At 47.2% G+C, this 27,920-nt stretch overlaps 1 protein-coding gene across 4 annotated transcripts in view; it reads right to left on the reverse strand.

Annotated features, from left to right (window-relative positions):
* Mnr (Membrane-bound Notch regulator) overlaps positions 1-27,920 on the reverse strand; it is an 80,689-nt gene that overhangs the window by 49,158 nt on the left and 3,611 nt on the right. The window lies entirely within an intron of this gene.

The following is a 27,920-nucleotide window of genomic DNA, read 5'->3' on the forward strand; positions in this document are numbered from 1 at the left end:
ATCAATCACAAAATTGGACAAAAATGGAGCACCAGCCGGAGGAGGAAAATCCTTGGCGAAAGGAAAAGGCCAAAGGGAAAGCCCGAAAGGAAAGAAATTAAGTAAATCGCCAAATTAATTGTTTTGCTGCAGCTCCAGACCGGATAAAAGGGATAAAGACCCCACACACACACACACACACACACACACAATGGCAGCAGGTCAATGGACTGAAACGAAGCGAACAAAATGGAGGGGAGAACGGAGAACGGAGAATGGAAACAAGAATCGGAGGGAAGGGAAGAGGGAAGAAGGGAAAAAGGGAAAGAAAGCTGCAAGCGAGAGGAAATGAGAACTGTTTAAAAGCAAAACGAGAAATACCCCCAAAAAACTAAAGCGACAAAAAAAGTCATTAAGTGAGCCACAAACACCAGAGGGAGAGAGAGAGAGAGAGAGTGAGGATACGACCTAAAGATACCCTAGAGAGAGGAGGCTTCAGCCCAAACGAGATATTCGTCGACTTAACACTCTCGATACTCGTTGCTAGCTACTGGTTACTCGCTCTTAAAGTTTCTATCGCTTGAAGGCCTTTTGCTCTTCGCATGGTATTCGCTGAATATTTACTCGTCACACGCTACTCGCTCAGTAGCCATTGTTGGCCCTGCTCTGCCAGTCGTTCATGCTATCCCGCTGTCCCGCAGATACCCCTCGAACAGCATGTCACAGCAGGATATACGATATGGGATGTGGGATATAATTAAACCTATTTGCCGGAGAGCGAAGCGCCGAACGCCAGTTGGTCGAAACTTCAATCAAACATTTAACCAAATTAGCAGTATTTTTGGCAATTGCCTCTCTCTCTATTGTGGCTAGTGGTTTTGTGGCTGAAAGAAAGCACTGGGAAGGAGGCAAAGGACACAAACAAACAAGCAAACAGCAGGAGGGGGCAACAGAAAATAGGGTATGGGAATGGCAGTGGGGGAATCGAGAGTGGAGAGTGGCAAAATCACGCAATTTTGTGCTTCAATTAAATTTGATTTTCTGCAGCCATTCGCACGAATCCTGAATTCTGAATCCTGTACAGCCACTGATGAAGCTGTGCGACATTCATGTATGTATGGCGCAGCATTTGATAAGCTCCAATCGTCGGTCCCTCTGCCACTGCCTCTGCCGCTGCCGCTGCCTCGTGTCCTTTCCTCCTCATTAGTTTCGTAGTTTGTGGACCTTTTTTGTGGCACAGCGAGAGAGAGAAAGAGAGAGGGAGAGTCCTGTGCCTCATGTGTGGCATATCCTTGTCCCGCCCGTTCCACCCATCTGTTTTTGGCCATTACCTTTGGCAGTTTTCGCCCTGGAAATGACATTTTCACATCATTTGCTGATGTGGCAAATGTGTCTCCTCCTCCCAGTCGTCTGTCGTCTGTCGCCTGTCGCCTCTTGCCGCAACCGCCTCTTTTAGAGACTGCCGCCGCCCCTCTGACCCCACCCATATTGAGTGAGTGACTGAGAAGGAGCCGCATTCTGGACACCGGACCGGACTGGACTGGACTGGACTTTTCCTCCAATTTGCTTTGCAGTTCCTCTCCATTTTGGTTTTTTGTGCTGCCCGTGCCGCTTTCAGCCATTTCCGTTTTTGGTGGAATATTTTTGGGATATCTGCCCCACGACTGATGCCCAGGCAGCGGCATGCAGGAGGCAGGAGGCACCAATGGAGTGGAGTGTATCCTTCATCATTTCCACATCGACGTTGAACGAATTTCGAAGCCATCGGACGACGACGGCAGACAGGACCTCCTCCTCCTCCTCCTCCGCCTCCTCCTCTCCCTCCACCCACCACAGCACAATCATAATGCCAATGAAAATGAACTTCCATAAGCTTCCCTCCCTTTCTCTCTCCCTGTGCCTCACTTTATTTCCCCCGCTTAAGTGTGGTACTTTCTGCCTTGTCCGCGTTTGTGTCGCTTGTGGGCTGTGGCACCCACACGAATGAGCTGGTTCATCCATCAGCCATAGCGTGCTCTGTTCCTATCCATTGATCCACGATACAGAAGATCGCTGACGCTGACGAAAGCTGAGTGCCATGGCAGTGCCATAGCTGCCACCTTGGCAGCACTTTTGCGGTGTTTTATTGCCCATTGGCAGCACTCTTCGTGTCGAAACGTGTTCTTCCATTCAGCAAATTGGCATTCACGAGTCTTCGGCTGCGGTTCCGCCTTGGGGCATGTGTGCTGCACAAATCATTAAATATTTCGTCTGCGGCTTCATCTTCAGCTTATCCTTCCGCTTCCTGCGATTCCTGCGCTTCTTGCGCTCTTCTGCTGTTCCGCTTTCAGCTGATTTTGCACTTTTCATGTGTGCTCTGCAGTGTTCGCTGCTGCTAAGTGATTTCCCGAAACTACTTTTCGTTCGCCTGGACTCCGGGGCTTCTAGGGTGGAGTGGGGGTCTAGGCCACGCCCCTTATTGCGCACATCTGATGGATGATGCCCCTCGTTATTTGTTGCATTAGTTGTACTTTTTTTCGGGCTCTGACGCAGCGCTTAAGTCGTTTTTCAGCGCTGCCAATATTTTTGCTCCTTTTGCCACACTTTTTTCGGGGCGTCCTGCAGCCCCTCTCTGTTTTTGCTAGGTGTCTGGGCCACTTCTTTTTAATTTGTCTATTCCTTCGGACACACCTTTTTGCACTCTTTTATTGCTTCTGCTTTTCCTTCGTTCGAGTCAAAGTTTGCCTTCTTCTGGGTTCTATTTAGTTTCCGTTATGGCTTTTCCTTTGTCCGTTCCTCTCCGTTCCTCTCCGTTCCTCCTCCCCTGGCACAGTATTTTCCTCTTTGAATATTTCGGTTGAATGCTTTTCAATCTTCGAGAATTCCATAAAGTATTTCCAGACTCCTCGAAACATTAGATATTGAGCTGCTTTCAATGACAACCCACCAGAAGCAATATACTTCTTTTTTGTTTGGTTTAAATCACTTCAAAAAATACTTCCGGAAGTGCAAAAGCCGTTGGGGACATGGGGAGTGGCACTCGATTGAGTCGATTCAGACGGAACCATTGACAGAACCGTGATGGGGCTGTGAGAGTGTTCTCCGAATACTTTTGGTATTCTTTTGAACGTTTCTCAGCATTGATGGTATTTTGTTGAGTATTTTCCTTCCAGTTTCCATTCCCCGTGGTATTTTTACGGTATTTTTGGCTCTTCTACTTCCACCTAAATCTGTGGTATATTTTCTCTTTTTTTTCAACTATATCTCGAAGTGTTGGTATCTTTTCTCAGTATTTCTGATTATTTTTTTCTGACTTGTTTTAGTTCTTGAGTATTTTCTTGGTATAGTTAAGTCATTTTCAATCAGTATTTTATTTGGTATTTTTCGAGTCGGTATTTCCTCTATTCAGCAGCCTTGTAGCTTTCTATTGGATGTCATTTTTCCGGTATATATTTCAGTATTTTTCACATATTTTCGTATCCGTTTCCGCTCGCTTAAATCTCGTTTGATTCAATCACCTTTTTGAATCCTTCTCTCCTTCTCCCTCCCCCTCCCCCACACACACACACACACACATATTCGTTCGAGTATGTTTGACGTTGCATGCACTATGTTTTGCCTTTTTCTCCATTGCCCCCCTCCCCGCCCCCTCTATCCACCACTATCTTTTGTCGTTCCTCTGTCGTTCTGTGGCTGCCACAGAGCAGAGGTCTCCCTGCGTCTCTCGTGTCGCATCTGTGCCAATCCAAAAATGATTCTTTCCCCAAAAACTTTTCCAAAGCCATAAGTTTCTGGCGCACTTCTACGGCAGCAGCAGCGACAGCAGCAGCAATCCCCCACATTAGGCCAGAAAAGTTGCCTCTCCTTTCGCTTTGCTTCCATTTGCCATTTGCCATTTGCCAAAGGAGATCCTGCAAAGCAGAGTGGAGTGGCGAGAGCACTCATCTTGGCCAAAAGCAATTGCGCGCCCACTGCAATTGCTGGTGCTGCTCCTCCTCCTTCCTCCTTCCTGCTTCCTTCTTCCTCCTTCCCCCTGGATGTTGCTGTCGCTGTCGCTGTCGCTGCTGCTGTGGTCGCAGCTGCCAAGGATGTTCCGTGTTGGGGTCAGTCCTGGAGGCACGGACCAGAGTCCGAAGTCCCTCATCCCGCGTCCTGTCCGAGGCGCAGACCAAAGCCAACTTTGGGAGGCGTCGACAGGACAACGACAACGACAACAAGAACAACAAAAGATACTAGGCCATAATCACGGACGTTGTCTGTTGTCTGTTGTCCGGGGCATACGGAATACCCTTTGCCGAGAGCCCGGGGTCCAACGATTTTCCAGCGAAGAAAGAAACAGAGCGCCCCTCGGCCTACCCCCTACCCCCGGCTACTGCCTTTCAGCGGCCCTTTCTTCAAGGGCATTCAGTGTCTCTCTGTGGCTTTCCCTTTGCCTTCCGCGTGGACTCAAGGGTGTCTCATGTGGCGGTGTCTGCGCTCTCTCTGCTCTCTCCTCTCTCCTCTCTCCTTGCGGCTGCCACTGGCTGTGGATGTTGTGTGTGCTGTCATCTTGGTCGCTGCTGCTGTCTTAGCGCTTAAGTGCGATGGCATTAAGCTATTAGCATAATTTTTGTGCATTATCATTATGGCCAGAGGAGGCAGGGGAGTGGCAGAGGGCGAATGTTTCGGAGACAAAGAAAAGGCGGAGGCATGGCAGGCATGGGAGGAGCAGCTAAAAAGATTATGCCATTTATCATTGACATATTTGGTTCCAGGAAACACTCACACACACACGCACACACGCACACGCATACATAAGGAAAACGCATATAAAAAAGGAAATTTTTTGCTTTTACTTACTCAGGAAAAATACAGGAAAAGCGAGAGAGACAGCGAGCGAGCGAGAGAGAGAGAGAGAGAGGGAGAGAGACAAAAAGTTGGAGCCCTCGGAAAAAAGTTGCAACTTTTTGCTGCTTTGCTGCTTTGGTGCTTTGCTGCTTTTCTGTTGCTGATGTTTTTCTATTTTCTTTTGGGTTTTTCTTGTGTGGATTTTGTCCCCGAAGGCAAATGAAACCAACCAGAAATATGGCTGAAAGATGAAAGAAAACTGCACTCACCTGCAAAAAGAGGGAAGAGAAGAGAAAGGGATCTTTTTGTTAGTTCTTAATGCACTTTTCGGGAACAACAGCAACAGCAGACTATATCCCGAGTAAATACGAGTGCATCCCGATGGAAGATGGGCACAAATTGGGATGCACCTTGGGGGCTAATTTAATCAAAGATCTATCCTCAGAGGCACTCTCAGAGAGGGCGATGCTTCTAGTTTGGGAAAAGTAGAGCAATTGGTTTCTTCTCTCATTGGAAACCAGTCTTCTGAGCTTGAGAGAAGGAATCTCCCGTCGCGTGGTCTTAATTCGGTTTCCAGTTTGCAGTTCAATAACTTGACAAATTAATCACAGTGCCTAAGTATCCTGCCGCCCGCCCCGCAATCGACTGCTCTCCAAAGTGCACGGCTTGCACTTAATCAAATCAAAAGAAAACGCAAGCATCCCACAAACATCTTCACACTCCTTGCTCCCCGTTTCTCCGCCTCCGCCTTCGCCTCCGCCTCCGCCTCCACCTCTCCTTTGATTTCTGTTTAATCCAAAACATCCTTCCGGCAGCTTCGAGCCTGCTCCACTGTTTAAGGATGGCTTGCTCCCGTTTTTAATCTTTCAAATGGAAAACAACGTTCCTCCCCAATAATACTCGCACGCATTCGTTCTTCTTACTCGCTACTCGCCACTCGTTACTCTTTCCTTGTCAGAGTTTTCTTAGTTTTAAACTACCCGAAAGTACATCAAGATTTTCCGCATTTCTCCCATTGATTTTCCACTCGCGAGACTGTTTCTACGGGGTATCAACTTTGTCCCGAGATTATCTACGTTTTTTCTTTATTTTTTCGCGTTGGATGGAAATGGATTTGGATTTGTTTCCCCCCCCCCCCCAAACCCCCACTCCTTTGGGGGCGTGTGGGGAGCGCGTAGAGTTTAAGGGGATGGGGGGTGGGGGGTGGGGGTTGGAAGCTCAAGAGTCAAGGGAGTTCATGCCCCAGACGGTGCTCGGGGTCTGGTCTCAACATTTTAATTGCCTCGAATGTGGGCGCCGCTGTGTTTTGCACGACTCTTCCAATTTTCAACTCTCGAAAACTCCAATTTCGTGTGCAATTTTCTTTGGCTGCAGTTTTCCACCCGCACCACCAGCGGCAATGGCGGCGGCATCGTCGGAGTTGAGGTGCAAATGGGAAAGGGGAAGACGGAAGAAGGGAAAAAGGGATGGAGTCTCGGGAGTAGAAGGAGTAGAGACCACACAGGCGCAGGGACACACCGACACAGAGGAGTACGAACACATAGAAGGACTAAACGACTTGCCAGATAACTCGCTAAGCCGCAAAACGTTCCACAGTTCGTTTCCGTCTTCATTTTTGGATACCCTCATTTAGGAGGGAAACCGAAAGGGTGTCACGAGTCCAACAACACGTTGGGCCACTATTGGTTCTCATTGATTCCTCGGACTCCTTTTCCGTACTCTTCTTTTTCTTACTCGCTCTTTCTTCTCGTTGATTTTATTCTTCTTCAGCTTCTTCAGGGGTCTTCTCCAGCGAGAATGCACCATCCAGGGTATCCTACGCTCGTCCTCTTGTGCCCCACTGTCCTGCTTTTGACCGCCGGCCTCTGCTGCTTCATGCCGTTTGTCCCTCGAAACTAATCCGCCCTCAAATTTATTTGCTTAATTTCATTTGTTGGCTGGCCCCAACTTTCAGGCGAAGCAAGAGCTTTGCGGACGTGCGGTAATGTTTTCGGCTTAAGCTCTCTCCCTCTGTCTCTTCCTCTATCATGGTTATCTCTTTCCCTCCTTCTTGTAAAGTTCCACTGGGCATTGGCCAAAGCCAACTTGAATTTAGATCATAAATAATCCGTCAAAGTCTATAAATCAGAGAGGGAGAGGGAGGGGGAGAGGGCGAGGAAGCTACATTTACCATTTCGCGGGAGACAGGGATTTACGAGTAGAACTAGTTCTCCAGCTCTCCAGCCACTTATTCCACTCGTTGGTGCCTCTTTCCGCCAAGCATCACGAGATCACTGGCTTACTAGTTCCAGGATGAGCGAGTCCCATGTACTCGTTCATTGGATGCCTTGCTCGATAGTCACTCTCCGCACTCGTGCCTTGTACTCGTTAATAGCTTGGATTCCCTCTCGTTGATTCTTTTTGATCGTTCATTGGTTCCCATACTCGCTGATTCGCTATAACGATTGCTCGTTCCTCCCTCGCGTTCATTTTATTCTTCCTCCATATCTCCGCAAAGCTCTGCCTTTCAGCTATTTAGGGCCATGCCGTATATCATTCTCAGGTGTTCGTTTGAACTCTTTAAAGGCCATAAACTATAGCTTCTGCCCCAGCAGCTTGAGCATCGCTCGAATATCCCTTTCAAAGGCGTCGATGCAGCGGCGGCATTCTAAGAACTATTCCATCGCCGAACAGCAGAATGCGGAGGCAGAAGGAAGGAAGGAAGCGGCAAGATGAGAGCTGCGCATCTTTATTATTTCATGCTGCAGTTTCTGCCCATCCACCCATCCACCCTGCCACCGCGCCACCCTGCCACCTCCTCCCCGTTCGATCCTTGCGCGCAAAATTCCTTCCTTCATTTCAATTAATTTCCGCGACATTGATGCGCGTTGTCGTCGTCGTCGTCGTCGGTGTCGTCCCAGCAGCAGCAGCAGCAGCAGCCTCCTTCCTTCCTTCCTTCCATCCTCGAAATGTGGGGCGGTGTGTGTGTCCCCGTTTTCACGCCCGCGTTTCGTTGTCAGCGAAAGCTTAAAACATTTCTCCATTGGCGCTCGCGTTTTTTAATTAATTTAAAGTTATTTTCCCTGTTATCCAGAGAGAGGCTTCAGCCTCCACCTCCGCCTCCACCACCACGCGGTGTCTGTGGCACACGCCTTTATTAAATCTGTTGTCTGCATTGCATTTTAATTGATATCCGCTTGTTGCTCAATGTATGTACACAAGACGCAGCGCCGCATCGTCGTAATGGAATCAAAGGCAACGACACACCCCAGCGGAGACGACTCCTGTGCCATTAAATGATTCTGCGGGATCCGCGGCAGCTCAGGCCCCTCTCTTGGGGCCTCTTTGATTAGCTACAGAGCGGAGCATTTGCCTCTCGTGCGCCGTGCGAATGCAATATCTGCACAGCCAACGCGGAACAGCCAGTGGGGTCTTGGCGGCAGCTGCCGCACTTGCAACATAATTAATATTTTCGCCCTACAGGCGAGACTCTACAGGGGGGGATCTTAAGACAGAGAAAGAGGATTGAGGCACCTTTCCGTAAGGAACGAGTAGCAGCAGCACTTGCAACATAATTAATATTTTCGCCCTACAGGCGAGACTCTACAGGGGGGGATCTTAAGACAGAGAAAGAGGATTGAGGCACCTTTCCGCAAGGAACGAGTAGCAGCAGCGAGTCGCAAATGCCATCCAGCGAGTGCCTGTTTGCAGGCCATTCGATCATTCGTGGCCTTCCTGGCCGCACCTTCCTGGGGAACATACCCTGGCAAAGGCTCTGAACTTGCTACTCTTTTCTGCCAGTTTATACAAATTTCATTCAGTATTTTGTTGCATCGTTCTTTGTGTGCGTCTGTTTGCTGGCGCTGTGCTCTTTTGCCGGCCCTGTGCTTCTTCTTCGGTGTTTCTGTGTATTTGTTTGTTTGTTTGATGTCAACATTGCCTGCCTACGAGAGAGCATATGAGCGACATCGAAGGAGGAGTAGAAGCAGGAGTTCAAGCAGAAGCAGAAGCAGAGGCAGAGGCAGGAACTGTAGCTGTAGTTGTGGCAGTGGCAGTGGTACACACAGTGGCGGGGGCAACGTTGCCTGCATTGCATTGCCAAGTGGCAAGTGCATCCTGGCGTATCCTCTCCTCCCAAATTCAGGCTTGTCTACACACGGGTCTCCTCCTGCTCCTGCCTGCCTTCATTAGCCTTTGGCAGTAAGTCAGAGTCACTCAGTGTCCCTCCATGTGCCCCGGCCCCTGCCCATGCCCCTACCCCACCATGTTGCATGTTGTGTGTGCTTAACAAAGAGCCTTTTGTGGAGCCAAACAACATGGCATTGACTTTTGTCTCTCTCGTCTTCTTGTGGCATGAATTGTTGCCTTTTGCCTATTGATTGCCCCCTGGCCAAAGCGGAATTTCCAGCCAAAGCCAAGGCAAACGAACATTTCCCCCCGCCCCCCGCCCCCCACATCTTCCACAGGTATTTGTCTTTTCTCCGATTTAAATGAGAAATTCTCCGGGAGAGATCGACCAGCATTCCCGTCTCCAATTAGATTACATAAATAGCATCATTTTGCACATATTTTCGGCCAGCATTGACATTCAATGGCAGGCCAGAGAGATTCCAGGCAAGTAATCTCCAATATTCAGCGGGAAATAAAATTATTTAATATCTTTCAGCGCAGTGAAAACAAAAGGAAAGTCCAAAAATATGGGGAATGAGGAGGCAGCAACGTTGTCAAATAATTCGGCTCGAAGGTGCTGTAATTCGACTCGTTTCTTTGTACTCGTTGGAGTAGCCCGTGCCTGATTCGTTGCTTCTACTCGTACTCGTTGCGCGCTTGCAAGGGCAAAAGTGCTCGCTGAATGATTGAACGACGTTTTCCCTCTGCTGTCGCGCAGTGTGTCGCCTCCGTCTGGCCCTAACTTCTTCTGACACTCGGCTTCAAAAGTGTGTGCACGGGGGCTTTGCATTAAAGTCATCACAAGGCAATCTAATTTGAAGAAAGCGCCGCCGCAATGTCTGCAACAGAAGGCAACAGCAGAAGGCAGACTACAGAAGGCAGAAGGCAATGCCAACTCTCTCTCTCTCCCTCCCGCATGTCCCACATGCAGCCAGCAGAGCATTCGTCCAGGAGGCAAGCAGTGGTGGATGCCACACACGTTTAAACATAATAATTCTCAATTTCGTCAGCGATATCAATGGCAGAAAGGCAGCGAGAGGCCCCCATCGGAGGGAGCTCCAGCTTGAACTTCATCTTCCCTGCCCTTTCCCCCTCTCCGCCCTGCCCTGCCCTGCCCGCCACGAGCAAAAGCGACAGACAGGAAAAGCATGCAGACATCAACATAAACTGACATTTTTTGTATGAAATTGAGCACACGAGGAGCGCACGAGGAGCAGGCAGCAGCAGGCCAAATAAAATCCCCAAAAAAAATACCGAAAAAAGAAAACAAGACGAGGAAAGGCAAGGAAAGGAAAGGAAAAGAAAAGAAAGGGTCTCTTTCGAAGCTGGAAATACCCTAGGAAAAGCAGATCCATCGCTGGCAAGAATCACGGGAAAAACGAAGGAGAGGAAAACAAGCAAAGCGAAGAAGCAGAAGAAAAAGTCAGGCAGCAAGAAAAACTCAAACGACATGCGGAAATCATGTCAGATGAAGCAGCAGCAACAGCGGCAACAGCAGCGGCAGCGGCAGTGGCAACATCGGCAGCGGCAGCGGCAGGAGGAGTTGCAGTCGTCATGTGGAAAAAAAAACAGAAACAGACTCCATCGAGGGGAGAAACGAGAGAGAGAGAGGAGTCGAGAAGGGGAGCTGAAGAGGGGGAAATAAATGGCGGCACACACACACACACACACACACACACACACACACATCACATATGCAGAAGCGCGAACATGCTAAAAAGGAAACGGAAAGAGTTGTACATGTTTGATGGCGGCGGCGGTACGTTTGGGTGGCAAGAGCTGGAGAGTGGAGATGGGGAGGGTGGAGGAGAGGGGCGGATGAGAGCCGAATAGGAGTGTGGCATGGCGACCAACATTTGATTGCATTAACCATACGGTGGGCCAGATCCCACAAAAAAAGCCCTTCAATGCAGATCTAAGAGATCTACGAAAAATACTTTAAAAACTAAGCTAATCCTTGAAATATCTTCCTCCGGAGACAAACAAATTTCGTAAAATTCTCCATTGGCTATCCAAAATGTATCCAAAAATACCGAATATCGCTCGAAGGGCAATGGTCTCTGTGTGGTCACGAATCTGGACAACGAATGAAAGAAGTATCTCCTCATAGCCGACACAAAAACCGCTCCTTGGGTCGCTGTGCAAATGTGCCCATAGGTGAAAGGACACCCATTACCGTCGCCCAGTATTCGACTCTCATCCCCCCCCCCTCTCCGCCATCCCGGGGGTGGTATTCACGCATTTATCGCACTCGTGATTCCGTAGTCCGTTTTTCATATTCATTTGATATTCGAGCTTTGAACAAAAGCCACAAATGCCACAGGGATTATCGCAACACTGCGGTTACCGTTACGGTTACGGTTACGGTTAACGGTTGCTGTTGCAACATCCGATGCAATTCGTTGCATTCGATTCGATTCGATTCGATTCGAATTTCCTCTTCCACGGGACGCACTTGAAAGTGCAATTGATCCCACTGTAACGAGCGAGCGAGTGAGTGCCCGTCGCCGTCGTCTGCCATTGTCATTACTATTTGCGCTCGTTTAGGGCTCATGCTACTGCTCCGGCTCCGGCTCCTGCTCCGGCTCCTGCTCCGGCTCCACCTCCTGCTCCTCCGCTGTTCCTCTTGGTCCATCTGCTCTGACTGCCGCTCTGCAGCGACTATAAGTGCATGGTAATGTTTTAAAAACGCGACACAGACGCGCCTGACGATAACAGCCAACAAAAGCGAATGGCAGCCCCCCCCCCCCCCCCCCCACCCCCCGCCCCGTAAACCCCGAACCCCAACGAAGCGATGCCATATCAATTTTCAATTTCCCAACGCCAGAGCAAACTGTCACGGGTGTCAGGGCCAGAGGAGCGACCGAGGAGGGACCCAGTGGAGGGGTTCCCCACCCATTAGGAAAATATCCAAATCAACAATGAAATGGGATTTGTTTCCATGGCACAAGCCGTAGCTCGACGGGGGGATACCCATTGGCACCCAGCGGTGGACGGCTGGCACAGCTCGAGAGGTGCCCCTAAGTGAAAGGACACAGAGGACACTCCCTGTTTACAGGGCATGTGGCACTGGGTGCACCGTGTGGCCTGGTGCAAGTGCCTGGACAGCAGTCGTTTATTGTCAACTCATTTGTTTGTCGCTTGGCCCAATTTGAGCGTTTGATTTATGTCGAAAATATTTTAATTTTATTGGCACTGGCCCCAGGGCCAGGACGAGGAGGAGGAGGAGGAGGCCGCAGGAGTTGCAGGCAGGACAGGTGAGTGCCTCCCCGAAATGTGGGATAACCCAGATATTCGCACATGCAACACACACACACCACTCTCCTTTCTCCACTCTCCTCTCTCCGCTCTCCTCTCTGGCCCTCCGCTGCATCTGTTTTGATAAACTGCATTGTTATGCGAAGCTCTTGCCGAATTTTAGGTACATTTTTGGCCAAAGCCCATCTCTGGCGTCCTTCGTCCTGCTCTGGTGACATTCTGGCACATATTTGTGTGTCGAAACAAGGGCGTCATCTCTCTCTCTCTCTCTCTCTCTCTCTTTTGCTCTTCTTGGTTATTTTTTGTAATCAGCACAAAACACACTGTGTTTTTGGTCAGGCGTAAGTCCTTTAGATATTTTTCCATCATCATACAATAGTTTTCATTTCATTCATTCATTCATTCATTCATTCCGTTCGAGGGGCAAGTCTTTCTGGTTTCTCGTTTATGCCACAATGGACACATGTCCTAGTGTCCTTTGGGCATTATTATAGATCCTTTGCGAAGGTAGGCCATATTTTCTTGATGAAAATCTCTGACTCGAATCACAAGTCGTTTATTTAATTAAAATTGCTCGAGCGTGGATCACATTTCGCTTACGCACCGAATAGAAGAGAAGAAAGCCTTTCCTTTACGAAATGTAATTACATTTTTCAATTGGTTTCCCTTTTTGTTTTGGTTGGGCGATTGAATATTAAACGATTGTTTATCCTTTACATATATCCTGTTCTTCGACATTCCAATTGAATATTTCGATACAATATATATTTAATTACTTCTCAAGATTATTTTTTGTAAGATTTTAACAAGGAATTTTGTGAATTAAATTGGGCAGGTCGCTCAAAAGTAGGCATTGATTGAATTGAGGCACAGGATGCAGCCCAGAAGTAGGCAGTAGTCTTAGGACTCCGCTCAAAAGCACGCAACGATTTGTTCAGCGCTTGAATTATTTCTTACATCCCAAAAGTAGGCAATGTATTTTAGTGCCCGGCTTTATGACGTCGCACAGAACTTCAATTAAAAATGCATCCCAGAAGTCGGCTGTGGTTTTAGGGCTCCCACTTTAATACCTGCCGCTCAAAAGCAGGCAATGGTTTCTTAACTGTTTGAATAAGGAATTGCATCCCGAAAGTAGGCAATAGATTTTGCACACTGACTGTATGCCATGTCGCTCAAAAGCAGGCAACGATTTCCTTGAACCCAAAAGACGGATCGCCATTCGCACGTCCTCCCCCCCCCCACCCTTATGTATGTGTGTGTGCATTTTCAATCAAATTAATTAATTGGATTTGTTGTCCTGAGCAGCGAGGTAGAGAGAGAGAGAGAGAGAAAGTCCTTCAATTAATCAAAATCAAAATAAAGCTGAAATCTAAGAAAAAATCAAGTGAAAAAACAAGGAAAGTGTTCTCCTCCCACCGCCCACAAGGCTCATTAGGGGACACTACTGACACACATTGATAACCGTAGCTGTGTGTGTGCTGGTGTGTGTGTGTGCTGGTGTGTGTGTGTGTGTTTTCCCCTAATTAACCCACTAATGCCATTTGCAGACGACGACTAAAAGTCGCTCCGCTAATTAAGCTCACAAAAACAAAAACAAAAAAAATATGAGCAAAACGAAAGAAGCATGAGAGAAAGAGCGATAGAGAGAGATAGAGACACAGAGCGGCGGGGGAAGATTTTCCTGCCTGCGGAAAAGGTCAAAGCATAAATCAGAGGGGTGACTGCCTCCTGCCTCCTGCCTCCTGCCTCCTGCCTCCTGGCCGCCTGCCTGCAGGATGCAATTTCCCATGGCCTAACCCACTTTTTCTCGTTGCGCTTTTCCTCTCTCTCTCTCTCTCTCTCTCTCTGGCGCTCTCTCTCTCTGCTGACGCTGCTGCTGCTGCTGCTGCGAAAGGGGTCACACAATAAAGTTTTTCCATTTTCTCCTTGCAAGAAGAGAGTTTTTCAGAGCCGCAATTTCATTTACAAGTGCAAAAAAAGAGGCTACTCTCCATCGCTTCTCAGGTGGAAAATTGAGATGAACTTTGGGCCTCGAGATGCACAGCTCAATATCTCCCAGACATGTAATGGACCCCACAAATTCCCACGGACAAAGCACATATATTCCGTGATCTGTGCACCCTCTAGTCCCGTCATACAGCAGCGCCCATCGGTCTGCCGAGTGCACATGAGAGATATATCTCCCGATTTTTGCATCCTTGAACATCTCCCCCGACCTAAAGGGTATTACAGACTTCTGTGGGACTTTTATTCTCTTCGTTCTCTTGCGCCCGAAAAACAACAAAAAAAAAACATAAAATCTAGGCGCATATTAGTCAACGCTGTCGTGTCTTTCGACTGTCCTTCCGTCCTTCGGTCGCCCTGTGGCTCTTCTTCCTTTCTGGTGACACAATTCCCGTCTCCTTCTGCAGGGGTCAGGGGTCAGCTGTGGCTGCTGCTGCCACTGCCGCTGCCGCTGCTGCACAATGTATTTCAAGTGGAGCGCGCGAGGCGAGCGCAAATAACATTAAAGGAAAAACACCCGAAAAAGACGACGACACCACCGAAAAATATGGCAACGCTGCGGCGGCGACCTCATTGCTAGAGGGAGGGGGAGGCAGAAGGGGAGGGGGATGCAAGTGGGTTCGAGGGAAAGGAAGCGAGCGGGGCAGCAATGACTTGTTTTGTCACATTTTTCGGGGCTTTCTCTCCCTCGCTCGCTCTCTCTCTCTCCCTCCTTCTGCCGCTCTTCCTCCTGATTTCTCTCACTGTCTCTCTGTTTGTCTGTCGACACTTGGCGACCTCTGCCACAGCCTCTGCCACTGCCGCATGCCTCCTCCTGTTGACATTTTCCCATTGTTTGCATTTGGCGCGCTTTTGTTTTTGCCACAAAACAAGAAGCGAACCACAAATAAAACCCAGGCATAAAAAGCCTTTGGATACCCCTTCAAAATCGTATCAATTCCCATGCTACACAGTTGTCATGCAGCAGCGCTCATCGGTTTGTTGGCGGGCTACAGAAATCGTTGCATACTTTTGAGCGAAAATCTTTATTTGGGATCTTCGATGGGGCAATGCTGCGATGCTACCGTCTGGGGCCCAGGATTGTCCAAGGATATGAAAGGGAATATCGAAAGCCAATAGGAACGCGACTCGACTGGAAGCATACCCTGCTAAATCAGATCTTAGGGGAAAACTGTCCTCTTTTGCTGTTTCGAATGGTTCTCTCTCTCTCTCTCGTCGCGCCACATGCCACATGAGTCATGCCTCAGGCAATGAGTGTCCCCCTGGTGCCCCTGGTGCTTGCTTTTGCTGTTTGGCCGCTCCATTGAGTCGCTGGCCTGCCTGTGCGGCGTCCTGGCAGCCATTTTGTCATATTTGTGTGGCACCTTTGTCAAGGACGCCACTACCTCCTGCCCCCTGCCTCCTGCATCCTCCTGCATCTCGTGTCTCCTTCTGCCTCTCGTTTTTTGCCCCCTGCCACGTTCCAAACATTCCATCAAGTGTGGCCGCAAGCCGCCCAAAAGAAATGTTGCTCTGTTTTGCTGCTGCCATGTTTTTTCTGTGGTAATAAGAGGGCTAAAGGATGGGCCGGTGGGCGTGTGGTGGTGCCAGAAGCGATGGCAGACCGGAAGTTGTGCAAAATTTAAAACGGAAGTCAATTGTCAGAGATGCAGCGATGGCCGCCGGAAGTGGCAGCAGCAGCGTGCAGCAACAGCAGTGGATGCCGCAGCGTGCAGCATGTAGCATGCATCAGAATGGACGCCATATTGGTTGCGACTTTCCCCTTGAGCTCTCCTTCCCTCGCCCTCGCCCTCGGCCTCCCTCTGTCCCTGTCTCTGTCTGCCGCTCCTTTCGCCTCTTTTATCCTCTCATTTCTCTCGTCCTCTTTCTCCTCCCCGTCTTCATTCAGCCTTCACTTCTTCCCCCAATTTTTGCTTTTGTTTTCATTGAGTTATTGGCGCATTCATTTGCCATACGCGGCGCGTTGCAAGATTTATGCCACCGCCGCCGTTCCCGCAGCCGTTGCCGCTGCCACCATGTGTCATGTGGCTAAAACAAAACCCAGAGACCGTGCCACATGCCACAAACATACGACTACACGAAACAGAGAGAGAGGAGACCCAAAAAAATGTGCTTCAAAGCCTCCACTTGCGATGGAAAACAACAAACAGAATGCGAAACCAACCAACAAAATATGTTCTCCCCCCTCACCCATCCGTCCACCCCCCCCCCCCCCCCCCGCACACCACGAAATTTTTACATCATTTTTCGAGCCCCCGAATTTCGCATTTTTGGAGACATTCGCAATTGGAATTTGAATTCAAAAACCGAAAACAGAAAAACAAAAGGATATTTATGAAGGATATTTAATCTGGCTAAAAGCCTGTCGTCACCCCTTCGAGCACCCTCCCTCGCTTCGCTGTGCGGATACCCTGGAAAGCCAGGAGTACACTCGCAAGAGTACGGGATACAAACAGGGGTTCTGCCGGGAAGGATGCCCTCGAAAAGGAGCGAAACGATGCCTTGGATGCCTGCTCCTTAGACTCCCAATTGACTCCCAATCTCAGTGGCTGGTAGATGCTTCTATGAGATCCCCCCAGATGGTGCTTTGCAGCGATGCAACTCTGAGGACTGTACGTGTTTCACTGGAACGGCAAATGTGTGGATATCCAGATGTTGATTGGATAAAAGGCAGCTCGAGTGGCATTTCCGCGAAAGGAAATCGATACACAGACGGGGAAATGCACAAATCGGTCATCACAAACATCCATCGTTCTACAAGTTTTCTGTATATTTTTGAACAAGTGTTTGATGTTTGATCTGTGGCTAGGAATCTCAAAGCCCTGGCAAGCCCCGAAATGAAGGTATCCTTTCGCTTATGGGAACATACTTAAAACATGAAATAAACGTTTAATCTGAGATGGAGGGATGGCGGACTCATGGAGTTCTATTATCCAGAAGATAGTCCCGTTCGCTCCCCGTTTCCCCGTAGTTTCGACCCCCCCATCCCCCTGTCTCTTCTCGTATCAATTGAAATTATCTGACAAATGGCCATAAAAGAATGATTTATTTCCAATGATTTATTCCGCAGAAGCCAAAAGCCAAACACAAGCGAAAAACTTGACAAACGCGAGAGAGACGGAGAGACAGAGAGACGGAGAGACGGAGAGAGACAAATTGTTGCTCGTTCGAGTGGAAACAGAAATTGTGTGGCAAATGATTTGGGCAAATGTTTTTGCCAATTAAAACTAAATTAAAGTTAATTTTGATGCGCAATTAAATGCGGATCTGCTGACGCGCCGAGTCGAGCTTAACCTTTAACCCCCTGCAGTGGCAGGGGCAGGGGCAGGGGCTGAGGCTGGGGCAGGGGCAGGGGCTGGGACACAAGTCGTTTATTATTTCACTGCATGGCCTGCTGTTGCCACTGCCACATGCCGCATCATAAATAAATTTCGCAGTGCATTTAACGGGAATTGTGGGAATCCCCGTCCAGCCCCCAAGGGGATATGCGATGTCCATACGATATTCATGGACTACAATCCATATATGTACTCTCGCATGCCCCGCCCCTGCCCCCGCCCCCACCCTCCTTATCTGCGATATATGTACAGATATATTTATATCTTTATCTCTCTGTCTCTCTGTCTGTGTGTATATTTATCTCTTGATTTACTGTCCATACACCCTGCCTCCTGCCTCCTGCCGCCTGCCTCCTGCCGCCTGCAATGCAATGCTGCCTCCTGCCGTAGGGTCATCATTACAGCCATTGTAACAGAGTACAGGGTATCCTTGATGAAGGATATAAACAGCCTTTGGAATTTAAGGCCAAGGCATCCACCATCGGAAGGACACACAGCTCAGATTTGGTCGAACAAAATCATCAAAATCATCGAATGTCCTTTACAGCCCGCAGGGCATGAAGGCACTCATCCGAAATTGTATCCTTTTCCAGGGTAGCCAGCCACTCCCTGGGGGAACTGATACAGGGCATTCCCTCCGTTGAGCCAAGGATTACACGAGTGATTCCCAGGCATTTTTCATGCCTCTGGACTTTCGCTGATGAGTTGAAAATTGTGAAATTTAATGCGCTTGCAAAATTTATTCATAATTAAATATAAATTTATGCTCAATTGTGGTTTTAACACACGATGCAACACGAGTGCGTTTTGCGATTCGGTTCGATCCACACACACGCACACACGCACGCACACACACACGCACGCACGCACACAGCCTGCGGCAGCAACAGCGCTGCAGCGGCGGGGACAAATGCCATTTGTCAACTTTTCCGCACACACACACACACACAGACACACGCACACAGATATGATAGATTTATGGATAAATTCTCGCACACACACAGCCATTCCATCACCGTCCATCATCGTCATCATTAGAGTTGTTTCCAGAAAATTAATTCCGCAGCCAATTCATATACAAATTGAAAAATTTGAAATATATATAAAAGAAAAGAGAACGGTGGAAAATTGTGATAGGAATTGTGCAGAAGGGAAGAAGAGGATAGCCGAGAGGCGTTTGCGATTCCAACTCCAAGAACAGAAAAACAACACTCAATGATGGACATGTCTGGACATGTCCCGTATACATACATACATACATACATATACCGCGTATATGCCGCACCTGCTGCTGGCTTTCGCTTGCCGTATTGTTGTTCTTTTTATTCTTCGAAAATACGGGAACAGATCAATGACAAACGGGAAAATGAGCCAAAGAGAGAGATACTTGGAGTGACGCTCACCTTCTGCTATTGAGCGACTTGCATGGAGAGCGCGCTTTTGCTTTTTTCTGCCCACTTCTCTTCTTCCTTGCGCCTTTGGTGGGAACGAGAAAGAATTTTTCTCTTTTTTGCACAATTTTCGCGCACGCACACAGCAACACAACGGAAGACACACATTTTGCACATGAAAAAAACTAATTAACGCAAAATATCAAATATATTCACGACTTGCACTTCACTTAAACATATCTGGAAAGCCGCCTTTTTAATGGCATTTTACACTTGATCACTGATTCTCTCCTGCTCTCACTGGACTCTTGGGACATACATATTTAGTGTTTATTCACTTCCACACAGCAGCGCGACAGTTTTTCCGTCGGATTTTTCACTATTTGCCGGCTTTTCAGTGACCGCAACGCAGAGCTGACTCGAAAACACGCGCTCGGACCGGACGAGAAACTGAATATGCGAGAGGGAGAGCGCGACAGAAGCGTCGGTGACGGAATTTTGCATTCTTTTTCTGTTCTTCCTCTCCGCTTGCAACGGTTGATCAAAGGAGAGCTGCAGGAGGGAGTGTGAGGGAGTGAGAAGTGCGTGAGCAGCTACAAAGTGAGAGCGCTTTGACGCCTTGTTGGATGAGAGAGCGGAGAACGAAAATTGTTGTTGCGAAATAAGACCCACAAGAATAACGCGTTGCGGCTGCGTTTTCTTGTTTGTATTTCTCTCTCTCTCTCTCTCGCTCTCGCTCTATTGCTCAAGGCGAACAGATCGAATCCAGATTGAGGCGTGCCATTTTATTGCCTTTGTCAAACAGCACGGCGCTGAAACACTGCGAGAAAACTTTTCGCATATTTGAAATCGTCTCATATACCCATACGAATATCATAAATCCATCTGACTGGGTCGAGAAAGGTTCCAAAAATTCTCTCAGACAAAATTCAAAATTCCTGCTGGGCACAGTGGTGCTGCTGTTGCTGGTCCCCTTCCTGGGGCTGGTAGATTCGATAGCTCAGAAGTTACAGCCCCTTAAAGTGGGTAAAGTACGACTGTGGGTACTCGTAGGTACTCTTTGAACTGAGGTATCCCTCTGTCGAGTCTCTGGATCCTTTTCGGGCAGATGCTTACGGTAGAGCTGAAAATATCTGTCCGTCAATCGATTCGTCGCACAGTACAATATGTTGTGTTGTGCATCCGCCATCGGCCTATTAAATCCATCAAAATGCGATACAAAAATATTTCATAATAAATGATTTGCGATTTCCAAAAGCAGCGATAAGGGCCCCCCCCCCCCCAGCCGCCACCCGTTCCTGCTATTTCCTTACAACGGCAACAACAATAAAGTTTAATAACCCAAAAGGAATCCAGCGGAAGGGGCGGAGAGAAAGGAGGACAAGGAAGAAGGACGAGGGGGTGGAAGTGAAGTGTGGAAGAGAGGACGCGTGTATAATCAGCATCATCAGCGACATCAATTTGTTTTGGCACAGACCCCACCCCCCCGAACCCTCACAAGTTGCGGATATTACGACCGCCCCCCCTCCCCACCCCCACTCTTCTACAGTGAAACTTCCCCTCTCTCCCGCTCCCACTCCCACTCCCTCTATAGGCCACTAAGTGCCGTTAGACGAAGTGTAAATGACGTGTAAATGGGCAAAAGAAAGAAAGAGAGGAAAAAAACCAATACCCACCGCAAAGAGGGAAAGTATATTTTTGGCCCTGAAAAATATGTAAATATGTATGCATGTATATGTTTTGTTGTAAATATAATTTATGATTGAAATACAGCAAAACTTTCTATATACATATGTATGTATACGATACATATACATTTCCTACGATATTAATTCTCTGGCGATTAACAATGGAACGACAGCGGATGCGGTGGACTAAGCCACGGACTCCTCTCAGACGCTGCTTGAAAAACTTTTGGGAAAAAACAGCACACACACACACACACACACACACAGCCACAACTTGGGAACTCCAAAGGTGTGAGAAGAGCCAGAGAGAGCCAGAGAGAGCCAGAGAGAGAGAGAGAGAGAGGGAGCCCTCTACAAATTATTTGGAGTTGGGTTAAACTTTTGGGAGGCTTTTAATTTTCATAAATCAAAATGCGCTTTTCAATGGCTTTTCCTTTGTGCAGGACAGAGACAGAGAGAGTGAGTGGAGTGGAGGGGAGTGGAGTGGAGTGGAGTGGAGTGGAGGGGTCCTCCAAGAGTAAGAGTCTCACTGTAAATGAATGAGGGAGGCAGAATAGGGTATATGCTTCTCTGTTTTTTGTTTTGAATGGAAGTCTTCTGCAGAAGATGGAAAACTTCTCACCGTCATAGAAGGCATGGCCCTTTCGGCAACGGAATAGGTGATTATTTTTTCATAATTAAATCATAAATTTTATGTGAAAAATGGATGCTAAGCCCATTGGAAATTATAAAAAGAAAGCAGGGAAAATCTGCGGCTTGGAAAATGTGTTTCTTGTTTTTTGGAATTCTTTTAAATAATTTATTAAGCAATTTATTTCACATTAAGATGGCGGTCTCCGAGGCATGAAAGTGGGGCATGGTATGCCTCTCAGCTATTCCCCAATTAAATGGATTGCCCTCCTTCCTTCCATTTTGGAATGCAATTTCCACAGCAACTCCCTGTCGTTGCTCCTTGATTTGATTTGATTTATGCCCCGTCGTTGTATGCAACAGCAAATGACTTAATATTTATGGAAAACATTACCGCTGCCACATATCCTTTCCACTCGGCAGATCCCTGCCACACGACGGAGCACCATGCCACAGCCATCGGCTCTCAGGCATCGTTTTATGCTCTTTTAATTTGCCCCAACCCGCGCTGGAGGGTTGCCACCCACCGGCGGCACTAGGCATCAGGCTTTTCTTCGAAAGCGGCGGATTCTGTGGATGCCACCCGCCAGAGGCTTCGGGCATGGGGCATCTCCTGCACCGATAAAGCATAATCCACATCCAACGGCTTGGATCTTTCGTATCCATCTATCCATTACCATTCCGCCTACTCCCTCCACTACAGTGAGACCCCAGTGAGACAGTGGGACTTGGCCATACCAATTTTTGCTAAGAAAATATCTTCTTCAATCGATTTGCTAGGGTATCAAGCGGAGGACTCCCTCCATTTGCATCGTTTCACTGGTTTCTGTTTCTCTTTTCCTTTCGCTCTGACGTGGCTGCACCTCCTCCTAGACGGGGCGCTGCACTGGCGGCGTGTGTTTTCCGATGGATGGGCGGTGGATGGTGGGGGCTCTGTCTCAAGGGCGCCACAAAAACCGCGACACACGAGACGAACCCCCCCGCCCCGCCCCAACACGCGCCAGAGGGGGCGGGGGCAGACTGCGGTTCAGCTTTCGTATTGCAATAACAAAATTTTCAGAGCAAAAATCAAAAAGTTTCACGAGTGAAATTTTGCACAAGTTTTCACACAGATTTATGGGAGGCGGCAAGGGGATGGAGATGGAGACGGTGATGGGGATGGGGATGGGGATAGCTGAAGGAGTTTCTCCGTGAAATTAGCTAGTCATAAATTTAGAATTTCGAATTTCATTCACCATTTGATAGTGCTCCCTTCCCACTCTACTCGTATCTTCTCATTTCCGCGTTGCTTTTGCTCGCCCGTCGCTGGCATCGCTCCATACACACACACACACACACACACACACACACACACACATGAGCGACCTAGGGCCGCCAAAAGCTAACCTTGAAATGTTCCCTCTATCTCCCTGCGGCATTCGCTCTATCTCTCTCTCTCTCCCTCTCTCACTTTGCGCGTCTTCCTGTGTCTCTCTTTGCCGCTATCCGTGCTCCCTGTCTAACTCTCATGGCTGCTGCCAAACAGCAGTATAAACGGATGTGACAATTGAATTGTCAGTATGGTTGTTGTTGCAGTTGCTTAAGCCTCCAACTGTAGCTCCAAGTGCAACTGTAACTGTAACCCTGGCAGAGCTTTGGCATTAGCTTTGGCTTTGGCTTTGGCTTTGGCTTTGGCTTTTGATTCCACCTCCATCTCCACCTCTAGCTCCTGCAGCTCCTGTTCTCCTGTTCTGTTTCTCCTTTTGATTTCTGATTTTTAAATCCCTCTCTCTCTCTCTCTCTCTATCTCTTTTTGGCTCGACTTTCGCAGCAGCAGCGGAATATGTCATGTCAACTCTGGTTTGGACGACAACTCTGGCAGCTTAAGCGAGAGTACAGTCCCGTCCGCTGTCCACCGTCCGCTGTCCTCCGTTCCGCTTTTCAATCCAATTCATTTCAATCGAAACCAATTGGATTCCCCTTCGGCCCCTCTACCCACAGCAGCATTTGCTTTTGGTTTCAATTTTGATTCGTTTACAGATTTTTACACTTGGAAAAACTACCTAAAAATGCATTCAAATGAAGAGAAAGATGAATGGAGAAATATTCCCCTCCTTGAAATGTAGAGCATTTCAAATTCTTCTAAACTGTTGATTTCTTAGAGTGTAGAAAAGAGCATACCAGTAAAAACAGGGGGGAGCCTCTGGTAGTGGGAGTGCAAGTGCGATTACTAGTACGAAGTAGCAGTTACAGTTACAGTTACAGTCGGAGTCAGCACTGACGGACAGACAGACGAATAGATAGTAGATAGATAGATAGATAGATAGATAGATAGATAGACGTATGGGATGGACAGAGCGGAACCAGTGCGAGAATCTGTCAATAGTTTTCGCATTAGAAATGAAATTGGAAGCCACTTGGAGGAGGAATTGGTGTTTGGGGAGATGTTACCATGCGGGGGGGGGTTGTGGGTTGTGTGTGTAAGCTCCTCAGATAACAGTAGGATTTTTGCTTTGTTTGAGCGGAGAGTGTATTTTTCACAAATATTTACAAACTGAAAGGCACTTCTCAGCATTAAGATACACGCCCTGGCAGCCCGTGTTCCATTCCACGGCACATTCCACGGATGATGTTCCCATAAACGAATGGCACACACTTTCCATGGCATCCATTTCACGAATGACTCGCTCTACAAATAATTCCCCTAAACGAACGGATTTGTGTGATTTAAAGGCCACTCAATGACCCGTTCCCGCCCTCTGTTCGACTGTTCGAGGCCACAAAGACCTCAATCCAACTGTTAAATGAATAGTCAAGCGTCAAATCATTCAAACAATTTTCATTTCTTGTGCTGCTGCTTTTTTATCAAATATTTAAATATAATCCAGAGGTCAAGACGGAAATCGAGTGGCAAATCGAGAGGGAGAGAGAGACAGAGAGAGAGAGAGCGAGCGAGAGGGGGGAACAATTGAAAGCAAATAGTTTTCTGATAAACAAACAAAGGTCCTGTCCTGTCGTATCCTATCCTGTCAGCAAAAGGATATTTGATAAGCTTGTAAACTGTCTGTCTGGAAAAATGAAGGGGAAAATGGAATGCAACAAAAGTTTTGTGCATTTGTCTGCGGTGCCTGCCTCCTCCCTTTTTGACAGCCATTTAATTGTTAGATTTCGATGGAGATTGATTGATGGGCGGAGAGATAATCATCTGACGGAAAAAGTTTAAAGAGAGCGGGCTCTCGTTTCGTCCTATGGGGAAATTTTCCCCATGGAAAATACTCAATTTTCTTGGAAAAATCTACTACAAATGGTATTTAGTATTTTCAATTAATACTATAGACCTATTCGAGAATTTTCCAAGTATTATTTTAGTATTTTTCTGTATTTATTATTTTTAATCCGTTATTTTATTCCTACTCTTTTCCTTTTCTCATTTAAATATGGAATTTTTTGTATCTTTATTTCTTCCTGTGTTTTATAGTATTTTTTGCAGTATTTATTTTACTTTATAGTATACATATAATAAGGAATGTCTCAGATTAAAATATCTTGAATATAATCTTTAAAGAAGCCGCTATAATAAAGGTAATTGAAGATTTCGACGAGCAAAGACGGAGTGGAATATCTACACTTTTTAGACACTTTAAAGGTCTCTCAAACACCCATTATATGATGATGTTATTCACGTTTTTTAATTCATTTCCCATTCATAATTCTAATGCGTAACAAATTCTATTGAAATTCTGAGAAACGAAAAAAATCCCACAAATACCCGTATTATACGACTTTTTGCGTTTTAGCGTTCTCGAAAAAAGAAAAGCTTTTTATAATTATACGGATCGTACATCAATCATACAATATATAATATATGCCTCCCAGTCTCTCGATTCTAACTCTGTCGAAGGTCTTGTGTCTGAAAAATAGCGTACTATATATAAAAATCTATACAAAAATGAACGGAAACCGAAAAACAGTCGCTAGAAGCTCTCTAGAAAGCTAGAGAGAGATTGTTGGGCCGAGGCGAGCGTTGATAATAGATAACCTTTAGGGTCACAGCAGCAGGTCACTATCTGCCCGTACAAACACCCGTGAATAGATGTGCAAACGAGTGTGTATGTATATTCTGCGAGTAGTTTGGGCTGCCTTTGTCTGTGATTCTCTTCTGGTCTGCTCTGGCTGTACGAGTGTCTTGCCACACAGCTTGCGGCTTCTTAACCAATCTACACGTAATCCAATTGTGCCTTCATCTGCCTTCCGTCCACCCAGAAGCACTTCAACAATTGTTTTTGATTATTTAATTTGCCAGACTTTTGCTTTGGGTTTGGCTTTGGCTTTGATTTAGTTTCAGTTTCGTTTCCAGATTCACAGACTCACAGTTTCTCATTTCTCATCTTCCTATCCCTATCCCTATCTCTATCTCTGTCCCCGAAAAAAGGGATAGAGGGCAGTCCTTGGACAGCAAACCACAAGATTTGTTTCTCGCTCTCTCTCTCTCTCTGTCTCTCTAGATCCTTTCGAAGGATTTCCTTTCGCTTCACTGATTTTCCCCCCATCTACCGCCGGTTGTGCTACTCTTTGCTTATGATTTAGTCCCTGCCGCAGTTCTGGGGAGGACCTTGAAAATATTGTCAGGCGCATTGTTACCAAATGTTGTTTTTGGGCCCAAAAAGACCGCAACACAACAAATGCCACGGCTGCTGCCACACTGCCGCACCGCCACAATGCCATGATGCCCCCACACTGGGAAACACAGCACACAAGTGTCGTGGCAGGAATGAAAATGGATGCGGGGTACGATGGTACACCGATGGGATGTACTCGAATATTTTGTATCGATTCAAGCACACACCATTCCTGAGTCATTCTTCAGGTTTTTCTGCTGGTATTTTGTGGTATTTTTTATGAATGTGGGTTTCTAATTTATTTCCTAGGATTTCTTGAACTCTATTGTTTTTTCTGGAATTAATCAAGTATTCTACTCTTTTTCTTGAAATTTTTCTTTTATTTTAATGGGGTTCTTGTAGTATTTTTTCTGTTTATTTTTGTTAACGTATTCACGTACTCTTCTAGTATTTTTCCTTATTCTAATATTTCTATATTTTAAAATTCGGGGAAAAAAAGTTGCGATATCAAAAGAGTCGACCCTTAACGTCGAATACTTTCTGTTTGTCTTTTTTTTTAGCTTGTTTTCGGTCCAAACGTGCAACATGGCTTGCAACATTTCCACCTCAACCGTTGCACTGTCCTGTCGCCCCAGCATCTCCTTCATCCCCCGTTGGCCACCCCTTTTGTGGCCTTTGTCTCTGTGCATTTGGCTTGACAGTCGTCGCAGTCGCAGCAACCAAAAAGTGCGCTTTGAGCTTTTGTTTTTCGCCCCCAAATACCCTTTCCACTCAGGGGGCAAGGACTACAATGTCCTGTTCGTCTTTAGAGATCTTTAATTTGTGTTTTTATTCTGGAAAGTGCTGCGAATAGGAATCACTTCTTGTCCCGCAGGAGGAAGCTTTCAAAAGGACACCAAATGGACCTGCAAGGGTATCCTCAAAAGGTACCTATTCTTGATTCCGCTTATGGCTTTCGTCTTCTTCTTGTTCCTATTTGAGTTTTTGTCTTCTCTTGCTTCCCCCTCCCCCCCCCCCTCTCCCTCTCGTTGTTCGTTGACGCTTTGCCGATTACTCATTCCCCCCCTCCGCTTCTTTCTTGGGCCATCAGGATGGCTCCTTCTCTGCCCCTTGCCGTGTCCCTGACTGGTTCGCCCTCCCTTCAGCGGTTTCTGGGGCATTATTTTTTGCCATATGTTGCATTATTTAAAGGACGTTTAAGCGCTCCAACCGGCGCCCAAGACTGAGATCTTTCTAGAGCCGTCAAGGGCAGTCGAATCCAGCCGCAAATAAAACTTCACTTCAGGGACAATTATCTCTCGTTTCGTGGCATAACTTTCAATCGGAGCTAATTGTTTCGGAATCGCGGGGGAAAACTTTTCCCGAAACGAAAGGCGCTTCGCCTTTTCCTCCCCAGCCCCCACCCCCTCCAGCCCCCAACGCATCGCATAAACAAAATTAACTTTTTCCCCAAAAAAAGTTGCAAATAATTTGCGTGTAGAACCGGCAGAGTGGAGAGGAGAGGAGTCGAGAGGAGTCGAGTGGAGTGGAGTGGAGTTATAATCGAAAATAAATTAGTTTCATTGGAAATTACTTATACGAGAGAATGCGGCGGCGACGGGGCGGAAAGTTTATCTTTTGGCAAAACATGGAATAAGTTTTCCCCCCCTTTCCATAGCTTTTCCGCGAGTCATTTTGTATAATAACGAAATAACAATATAATTTTTGAGCAAAGAAGCAAACGGATTTAATTGATTTTGATCGATGGAGCTACTCGGTTGGCCTTCGTTTAGTCGATGCCCCAATCTCCATATCAATTTCGAATTTCAATTTGAGTTCCATTTTCAGCGATGCAGCATGGAACATGCCCCATGCAACATGCACAGATTTGCATTCATTCATTCTGCCTTTGACTTTGACGGATTGCGGGGGGCCACAATGCGAGTAATTGCTCCTAATGGGAGAGCAGGGAGGCAGGGGGGTCGGGGAATAGATTTTAAATATTTGCAAGTATTTTTGAAGTTCTCTTTGCAATACATATCTGTTATTATAATATTATCTGGCATTATTCAAGTATTTTTCTGGAGCTATTCAAGTATG

This window comes from Drosophila pseudoobscura, chromosome X (assembly GCF_009870125.1).
Source record: "Drosophila pseudoobscura strain MV-25-SWS-2005 chromosome X, UCI_Dpse_MV25, whole genome shotgun sequence".
NCBI lineage: Eukaryota > Metazoa > Arthropoda > Insecta > Diptera > Drosophilidae > Drosophila > Drosophila pseudoobscura.